The sequence below is a fragment of the Barbus barbus genome (genome assembly GCF_936440315.1).
Source record: "Barbus barbus genome assembly, chromosome: 16".
NCBI classification, from domain to species: domain Eukaryota; kingdom Metazoa; phylum Chordata; class Actinopteri; order Cypriniformes; family Cyprinidae; genus Barbus; species Barbus barbus.
Genome location: NC_136744.1, coordinates 10,546,089 through 10,556,218, shown reverse-complemented (window position 1 = coordinate 10,556,218; position 10,130 = coordinate 10,546,089). Strand labels below are relative to the sequence as shown.

At 36.7% G+C, this 10,130-nt stretch overlaps 1 protein-coding gene across 1 annotated transcript in view; it reads left to right on the top strand.

Annotated features, from left to right (window-relative positions):
- The first annotated feature begins 5,635 nt into the window (after positions 1 to 5,635).
- LOC306882542 (leucine zipper putative tumor suppressor 2 homolog) overlaps positions 5,636 to 10,130 on the top strand; it is a 69,200-nt gene continuing 64,705 nt past the window's right edge. The window contains exon 1 of the mRNA XM_079437249.1: positions 5,636 to 5,954. The gene's annotated coding sequence lies outside the window, so the exon portion shown is untranslated. The remainder of the gene's footprint in view (positions 5,955 to 10,130) is intronic.

The following is a 10,130-nucleotide window of genomic DNA, read 5'->3' as shown; positions in this document are numbered from 1 at the left end:
CTCAAAAATGTAAGTAAAATAAAAACATACCACAACCAAATGATTGTTACATTTGCAAGAATCCGCTTTAGACATTCTACTAATTATAAGTAACTTAGCAACTATATGTCAACTAACTGTCATTAAAGGGATAGTTCACCCAAAAATGAAAATTCTGTCATTAATTACTCACCCATACGTCGTTCCAAACCCGTAAAACCTTCTTTCATCTTCTAAACACAAATTAAGATATTTTTGGTGAAATTCGGGAGCTTTCGGACTTTGCATAGATAGTAACGCAACTGACATGTTCAAGGCCCAGAAATATTGTATAAGCATTAATCATATGACCAAGGAAGAGGTGAATTTGAGCTAGAGTTTATGAGTTTGATCAGAAAAGATATGGTAAATGTTTTGTCCCTTTTAAAGGTTGATTTTAAGCTCATTTTAAAATGCAATTTCCTATTCTGCCAATGCATCATTACATGGCTATTTTTTTTTGCATTCTATATAATACAATTTTATTTTCCTTTTTTTTTTTTTTCAGTAGGAACCACTGACTTATTTTTAGATACTTCGTAACTACAAAAGCTGTCTATCTTTATGCATCAAACTTTGAACCTGAGACTCTTTGAAAAGTTAAATGAAGCTGCAGGAAACAAGGTAAACAGCTCATTATCTCTCACTCTCCCTCTTTCTCTCTTTCCATCTTTGTCTTGAATCTTGTACTAATGGAGAAATTGGCTGGAGAATGAGATGCCCCGGCTGTCATGTCCTATTTGGAACAGGTCCACAGATTACATTTACACTTTTTGTTACTTTCTAAGACTAAAAATGGATTGCAGAATAGTTTCTCAGAGTTTCTGAGAAGGAAAATTGGATAGAAACACATTTCCAGCTGACAATATTAATGCCTCCCACAATATCTGCTGAGGAGTTTGTCCTGTGATGTCCAGACAGTGTTGTGTCTGTAACATACATATTGAAAGGCTTGAAAGTGATTTAAATTATCTTTAATGTGCGTTTACAGTGGACAATTATCTCAAAGCACTTTGCAGCTGTATAATGTTTGTGACAGTTCTCGAGAGTCTACAGGTTATAATAATAATTCACACTGATGGTCATCCTATTTCAACAGGCAAAAGGCAACTTCCGTTATTATAAATTCACTTCCTTTCTACAAAAAGTAGTCAGAGTACAAATATTGATTTCTTATGTTTACAGAAAAGTTCAGAATATATACTCTATTGTGTTAAATTATTAAGTAAATTATTCTAGAGTTTTTAATGTGTGAAATCACTGTTTGACTTTGTTACTCATATTTAGCAAACAAGTCTTAATAAAAGGACAATGCAACAATTAACAGAGCTTTAAATAAGCTGAGGAGAAAAATAGACTGTTATTGGCCTAGTTTTGTCCAAACAGTTTTGGGGAAGTGATTAGTGGGCAAAGAGATGAGCTGTGTATGAGAGGTCGTATACAGTACAAGGGAGTACAGTACGTCTGAGAATGTTTATGCTGCAGTGCGCGCTGCTGATTTCACAGGTTTTGATTTATGCAAATGAATCCCTTCAGGCTTGCTACGTTGCTCTGAAACTGAATGTCTAATTGAGCCCCATGACGTTTTAGTTTAATGAACTCATATGAACTAAGAGCCTTTATTTTTGTTTATGACAACCCTGGCTCTACATCAGAGCTGCAGTTGCACTTTATAAAACTGCAAATGGTAAATAACGTTTTTCATATTTGGGTCAGTTGTAAAAGTCAATCATCATTAACTTAAATACAATTGAATTAAAATTAATTTAACGCATTTACAGTTTTTTTTTACAATCATTTTTGCACTAATAACATGTCATATTTCAAAACCCTAGACACAAAACAGTCTTTATTTGTAACACAGGCTATCCAATGTTTTAAGCTTTGCATATTGCGTTCATATCTTTAAAGAAGCCTTGCATTTCCAGAAGCATTAGTTCAAAAAACTAATTTATTATGAAATATCATAGGAACATTACTTTAGATCACCCACACACAAGATACCCATATTTCACGGTGTATTTGTTAGTACAATCATTAAATATAGTTGTACAAAATATGTGATTCATTATTTTACTGTAGACTAGAGAGAATAGTACAGACACAGTGGTATCATTGAATTACTGTAATGTGAAATTTACTGATGAAATAAAAATCACAACGTAGGCTTTCCAAAGGAAAAACAAAAAAACAATAAAGTATTGTAAACTGAAGTGTTCCTCACTGATGAATCTCCTTACACCTTCCACTTCTGGCTCCATGTCCTCACTATGTTGAGTAGGCTACTAGGATACCACTCATCTTACTTGTATATGTGTACAAATACGTGAAATCAATCAGCTGTAATGAGTAGCCATTAACTCATTAAAACCACAAAAGCAATTATGTAAAAGTGACATTTTGCATACAGTAATGTAATGTTGAATATCAAAACGTGTTCTGTAAAAGTGGTACATGGGACCATAAAAACCATATCTGATAAAGAATGAAATATGACATCCATAGATAATGTAGTCCATCTGGGTCATATTCTGTGGTAATTGTGTCAAATTATCTATCCTGAAACTTTCATGATCTAAACAGAATTTTGTTCATCGGTTTCCATAAAAGCTATGCATCAAGAGTAATGCAACAGTTACTTATCATTTTAAGCAGTTGTATCAATTGATAGTTAGATCTTTGTAATGAAATGAATAGACACTCAACTCAGATGTAATGTGTGAGTTGCATTTTGAAATAGTAATACTTTGATGTTAAGTTGTATCATTTTGAACCGGTGATTTTAGTTCAATGAACAAATGATCTTTGTCTTATATGTATTGTATCCAAGCATTTGAAAAAAGTTTGAAGTGTTTTGAAAAATGTATTTTTGATTATTGGTTGTGAATTATGTGTCTAGAGTTTTAAAAAATGCCATGAAGGTTCTGTTATAAGTGAAAAATGATTGTGAAAAAAACTGTATATACTCTGATATAATATATTTTTTAGATGCAACAAATGAATATATTTGAAATATCTGAAAACTTTTTATAGGTATGTGCAATTTATGCATGATCTATACAGTATGTTGCAGTGTTGTTGAAAATTATATATATATATATTTTTTTTTTTTTTTTTTGTAAGATCCTATACAGGGACTACTTGTCATTAGATCTGCTGTGATCTTTCAGTTTTGGTTATGGTTTGTTTAGCATTATTACTGTCTTCATTCATGGTTTCTTTAACAATATTTCTGGCTTTGATGTCAGGTTATAAACCAGGGGTAGGCAACATTGGTCCTGGAGTGCCGATGTCCTACAGAGTTTAGCTCCAACCCTGAAAAAAAACTCACCTGCCTGTAGCCCTAGGTTGTGTCCAAATTCAGGGTCTGCATCCTCCTTAGGATCCTTCCTACCCGGTTGAAGGAGGAGGGATCCTCCGACGTCCGCAAAACCCGGAAGTCGGTGTTTGTGAATTTGGACAGCCTACCCTTCTTTCAGTTCCCTCCCTTACCCGTTGCTCATATCCTGTCGCCTAGCAACCGTGACAGCGCCAAGCAAGAAGCGGGAAAATGGACAAACAAAGAGTTATTCTCCTCATTTTAATTCTTTTGGAAGAAATAAAGCAATTAAATAAATTAAATACTTTCTTTGCTCGTTGTCGGAGAGTTTTTTATATCAGACTACAAGACAGTCACATCCAGGTAAGCCATTATAGCCTATTTTTATTTGTTTTTAAGTATTCTACTAATTTCTCCTACAAATTCATTGAGCCGAAGCATAAACTTTAGCTTGTTTTGTCAGAGAAACTCCTTTCCCACTCCGCTACCGCTCGCTTCGTCCGCCATTACGCTCTGCCGAAAAGAATTATGGGATAGGTAGGACGGGAAAGGATCCACCACACCCATCCTTCCAATTCGGGGAAAAGGAGGACGTATTTGTGGGCCGCATTTGAAGGATCCTACGAATTTGGACAGCCTTCGTCGCGGCGCTGTGACGTAACATCCTTCAAATGAGTACTCCGAAGGATGCAGACCCTGAATTTGGACACAGCCCTAGTAATTCTGAAGGCCTTGATTAGCTTGTTCAGGTGTGTTTGATTAGGGTTGGAGCTAAACTCTACAGGACAGCGGCACTCCAGGACCGACTTTGCCTACCCCTGTTATAAACAGTGAATGATGAGACATATTTGTTGTCCCGCTGAGACCCCCAGTAAGCCCCCCACAGCCTTTCTATATATTACAACATACAACATATAAACATTTTCATATAAAGTATAGTTTTGATTAACAGACAGGAATGTGACATGCATGCTGTTCAAAGTCTTTCTCTAATGATGTGCTGTTAGATGTGACCTTTTGGAAATATGTAAAGGATTGGGCAAATAAAAAAAATCTGTTTTGCCCCGAGAAGCCTAGTCACTGGACAAGAACATGTTGTACCTTCATGATATAACAAAAACCACTCCTTTGGTCTTTGTGCCTCAACCTTTGCGCATATTTAGTTCTTTACCTTAAACAGTACTGAGTCATATTTCAAAGACTCTTCCAGGCCAGAGGACTGTATAATAGACTGTTACAGAAATCAATAAACAATATGTGGGATTGTCAATATGGGTGGAGATGGTTATATGTCTCACTGAATAGGGAAGACACTTGAAGACTAGTTGTCACTTTTTTTTAGTTTAGTTTCTCAGGGTGGATTTGTATATGAAAATCAAGACACATACCTTAAATGGATAGCTCGCCCCAAAATGAAAATTCTGTCATTATTTACTCACCCACATGTCGTTCCAAACCTATATGAGTTCTGTTGAACACAAAATAATATATTTTGAAGAATGTTGGTAACCAAAGAGTTGATGGTAGCCATTGACTTACCAAGTATGGAAAAAATAAGTCAGTGGCTACCAGCAACTGTTTTTGCTGTTCTTTGAGTGTAAAAAAAGGGTGCAAAGCTGTCAATGGGGCAGTAACCTCAGGTACAAAAGCTAAAAGATACATCTTTGTACTTTGTTTACCCCTAAAGTAGTACCCTAAAGGTACATATTAGTACCTTTAAAGCACATATTAGTACATAAAGTGTATGTATTCATACCTTTTGAAAGGATCCCTGACAGTTTACAGGGCATGGGGGTAAGTTGTCACAATAGAACCTATTTCAGATTTACACAGTAAAACAATTATGAAGCATAAAGCAATTAATTAAACAGCAAATTGTAACAAAAATATCAAACCAGTTTGGGCAACAAATACTGTAACTAATAACTGAACAGATTTATAAAATATATAAAAGGGCTACTTATGAGACAATATCCCCCAATAAGAAAGTAATATATTGCCTTATGTGAACTTAAACCCTTGTCAGAACCGTAGCTCTAGAGATACAGCAATTCTGACAACTTCCCCCGGTGTCCTCTACATTTTCTTCTTATCGTGACTCTTGTTTTTATTAATACGAAATGTTTTAGTCAACATATTCTAGCGTCAGCATTAAAAGTGTCCAATAAACAGACTCTGCAGTGCCTGTTCGCACCAACAAGGCACAATTACAACAGTTGCTTGCTGAACTTGAGCGTGTCGGCCGTCGCGGGCCCCCTCGCGTGGGCACTCTCCCTCAGCCGTGCAGCTTGTCGCTTCAGATCAGCGGTGCTCTCTGTCGCCAGCGGCGGTCCAGTGCGGGGCCGGAGCGAGGGGCAGCGCCACTCAGCAGCGGGATTCAAGGCAGTTTGCAGCAGTCGTTTCCAGGAGGATGGACGCAGAGATTTGAAGTGGCTGTGCGTATTAACCTTCAGCAACGGGAGTTTGTCCTACGTTAGAGAGGAGTAGAGAGAGGGCGACTCATATCTGCGTGAACTTCACCAGCCTTTTGGAAGCAGTGAAAACACCAGGACGCTTTCTTCAGAAGCATTGATTCTTTATGGACGGTAACTTGTTATTGCTCAAGCGCTCTTGACTGGTGAGTGACTGAAATCTGCTTTGAAACTTTAGTGCGAGTTTGAACCCACAGCGTTACAGATGCTTTATGTTTATTGTTTGATGTTTTTAAGTTTTTAACATGCATTGCTTACAAATAACTAGCTTTTTTTGTTACTGTAGTAGGCTATTTTTACTGTAGTATTTTTATTTATTAATCCTTCAGGATAGTTACAGTATGAGTCTTTTTTAGACTCAAACTATTCACTAGATGCTGGAATTTATTCATTAGATTAGTTAAAAGTGACTAGTGTTTTCATTAGTCAGTGGTAGCCACTTGTTCCTTTGCTATTAGTCACTATCCCAACAGTGACAACTGACTGTTGCATTACTGGTGACAGATTACAGTTTTTGAAGTAGAATTGTATTTTTGTCACTAGTACCTTTTCCAGTTTTAAAATTATACTAGTATGAGAGATATAAATACTTTTCATTATTTACTGGTTACATTTTTTTTAGCATCAGTTGTTACTATTAAATAGCATTTAATTAATGTGTAAAATGTGTTAAAAATTGTACTAGTAAGATTCAAAGTTATTTTTATTTTTTTAATTTCCTGAATTCATGTGTAAAATGTTGTGTCCCAACACTGTAATTTGTCTTACTAATTTTTTGAATATAAAGTTCATCTTATTTCTTCTTCATTTGTGCTTATGTACGTTGTTTTTGCTGTTTGTTTGGCTGTGAGAGTGAAGTGACTGAGTGCTTTATCTTACAAAGGTCATAATTATGTTGAATGTAGGCAGACACCAATTTATCCCAGCAAAAGTAATTATGGCATCCCAGTGTCTTTTTTAATTACAGCATATGGAGCGTCCCTCCTGGAGACACATTGTCTGAATAGTCTTTGTATTCATTCTCTGTGTATTTAACACATTCTCACAAATCCCCGTAGTTCATTCTCAGTAGGTTCAGATCTCACCTTTGACTAGTGTTATGTACTGTATGATAACTGTGACTTGTTAATTACCCTTAATGATGTTATCTGAGGATGAAGGCTGTGTGTGTGTGTGTGTTTCACAAAACTGTTTGCTTTCAAAGGTTTTGTTGGGTTTAAGGGTTTTTATCTGTCACATTTTACACTTCAACCCCCCCCCCCCCCCCCCCCCCTAGATTTACATGCAAATACTGGAGTTATTTGGGAATTCCTGTTATTCTCAGTTACATTTGATTCTCAGTGATTTTGTGTGATTCACCCACTTACTGTAATGTTACTTCAGTACTGCAGCTTTCTTCAGCTTTCTTCTGCATTTGTTTTATGTGTCATATGACAAGAGTTATGGTACATGTTGTGAGACAGTGTTTTTAGTGACTGTCAAATTGTAAATCAATTAAATATTCTATATTGCATTGGAAAAACTTAAAAGTGAAGAAAAAGACATTAAACACCCAGTCATTTTAATGTAATGATTCAAGCGTTTGTCATGCTGGAAGACACTGCAGTGCTTAAACACAATACAAGAAGAACATCAGTCATGTTTTCCCTCCGCCTCTTTAAAAGAATCAGGCTTAACTTTGACTGTGCTCACCACACTCAGTTTCATCTATCAACATAGAGTAAGATCTTATGAACTCAAAACACAAACTCCCTTATCACCAGACTCTAGAAACCCACTTGAAATATTAGACTAGATACGATTCTGCTGTTATAAAGACATTTTTTCACACTGTCAGAAACGCCCCTCGCTGGAATTCCAGTCTTATTATGAGCCATATTTTAGCAGTATGTTTATTTGTATTTTATAATAATAATAATAATAATTTGTTTTATTTGTCACATACACAATTATACAGAGTATAACCAGCAGTGAAATGTGTGCTCTGCATTTAACCCATCCAAGTGTACACTCAGTAGTGAACACACACCCGGAGCAGTGGGCAGCCAACGCTGCGGCGCCCGGGGAGCAGTTGGGGGTTCGGTGCCTTGCTCAAGGGTCTCACCTCAGTTGTGGTATTGAGGGTGGAGAGAGTGTTGGTTATTCACTCCCCCATCTACAATCCCTGCCGGACCTGAGACTCGAACCCACGACCTTCGGGTTACAAGTCCAACTCTCTATCCATTAGGCCACGACTGCCCCTCAATTTTTGAGGGCTTTAAAAGCTACAATATGTAAAACAGGATATGCAGCACTATTACTTGTACTTGTAGCCATCTTTAAAATTTGGAGTCTCCAATGGCTACTGACACTCTTATTTCTGGCACTGCATATGGTTCGCCATACCCAGCTGCCTTCAGGCATCCCATTGGAAGTATTTAGGATGTAAGTGGGTGGGTGAAAGTTATATTTAATATTTTATATACTCTCTATGCCTTGTGTTTGTATGAAAATGCATGCTGGTTGTTTTAATCAGTCTCTGTACAGGAAACCATTTATTGATTGTGTCTATCATCTTACAGTTGATATACTGCATAACAATATGAATGAGGATTGACAAACTATTCTGGCAGCTGTATTTAATTTCAAGGCCTCGAGTCTTTGAAGTATAGAACATGAAGTATAGACTTGCTTTGGGAGTCGATTTTAAAAGTTATTTTTGAAGATTTTCCAAAGAGAAAAATAAATATAAATTATTAATATTTGAGATTTCCTTAATCCTTCTGCAAAAATAGTTTTCCTCCCAAGAGAAAACAGTTTTGCACGCTGTATATTCCTGGACTTGCATTGCACGTAGTTTTATAATTTCACAAGTGCAGGCAGTTTAATATCAACAGACTGCTTTTATGAGTCAAGCTGAAGGGAATCACTCACATGAGCTGTAAGTGTGTTTATAGTGTTAAGAGAGTCAAGTCAATGTGGCTAGTCACACTATGAAAGCCCAGCTGTTTCTAACAGTGTGTGAGAATTGGGAATCAGAGGTAAGCGCTCAATGATCACTATCATGTGACATACATTCCATGTAGCTCATATAACTTTTAACCAACTGCAGTGACAGCCTTACCGAACCAGGCATGTGAAGGTCTTTAGTGTCTGATTGACAAATATAGAGACTGATAAAATGAACAAAGCGTCTGTTTTCATTTATAAAATGAACAAAGCGTCAAAATTTGGCATCTGCTGCATGAATGAAGATAGAGTTTGTAATTTCAGAGGGTGTTGGATGGCTTTTGGCAAGCATTGCTTTGTAAACTTGCCTGGGATTTTTGTCTTGATTGGAAGTGCACGTCAATATACCGACATTCTAGGGCACCAAATTTACGAGGTTATCTCTGATATGGTCGGTGTGGGAAAAATTCAGTGCTGGCACAGAGAATACCGTAAATCTTTGATTTAGTTGCTGGAGTGGCTCTAACGTAGTCATTTATTAAATTCACCAAGACTTTGCTGTCTGAATTTTGAAAGAATAATGGTATGTGCGCCACGCTGTTTTCTTGGTTTTGTCTTTCACTTTCTGCTAATATATCACATGGATTAAGTTTATTGATGGATTTACATATTGGAACAGTACAATCTGCATTGCTCGGCTTGATTACAAGTCTCTCTGTGGCTGTCGATTGGACCCCTCAATCTCAATCTATCACCAAGCACTGGGTAATTTTAGTTCAGGCAAAATTGCACAGAATAAATTAATCAAACGTAGTGCTTGAATGTTGTGATAATGAGAACCGCGAGGAGCCATTATTCTGCTAAATCCATATAGTCAAGATGTCAGTGTAATGCTGACTGCTGTGATGTTAAGGACAAGCAAACCCAAGCCTCACTGTACTGACCTCAGAGAGTGAAGTCAGCACAGTGATAGTGATAGGCTGTAAGCTCCTCCCACAAAGATGCCATGGTATGGATGTAGAGGTCTTTGGAGCGGCAAGACGTGACTTCCAGTGAGGTGTACTACGATGTTTGTTGTGTGCTTTGTCCATTTGCATGATGAGAGAATTAGGGATTCACTATAGGGGGTATTGTCCAAAATGTATATCTTGGTAACAATAATTAGCCAATGTTTACTAAGTGTGTTTTTATTTTTGTTTTTTTTTGCTTGTACCTTGTCTGGTCATGGATAGCTGATTCCCAAAGCTTCTCAGACTCTGTGTGGGGGTCAGTTCACAGGAGTGACAGAAATAGTCTTTTTCATTAAGGGGTGATATTTTCTACCTTCAATTTTTTTCTAAACTTATTACTAAACTAATTTTTTGTCAAATTCTTACATTTAATAAATAAATTAA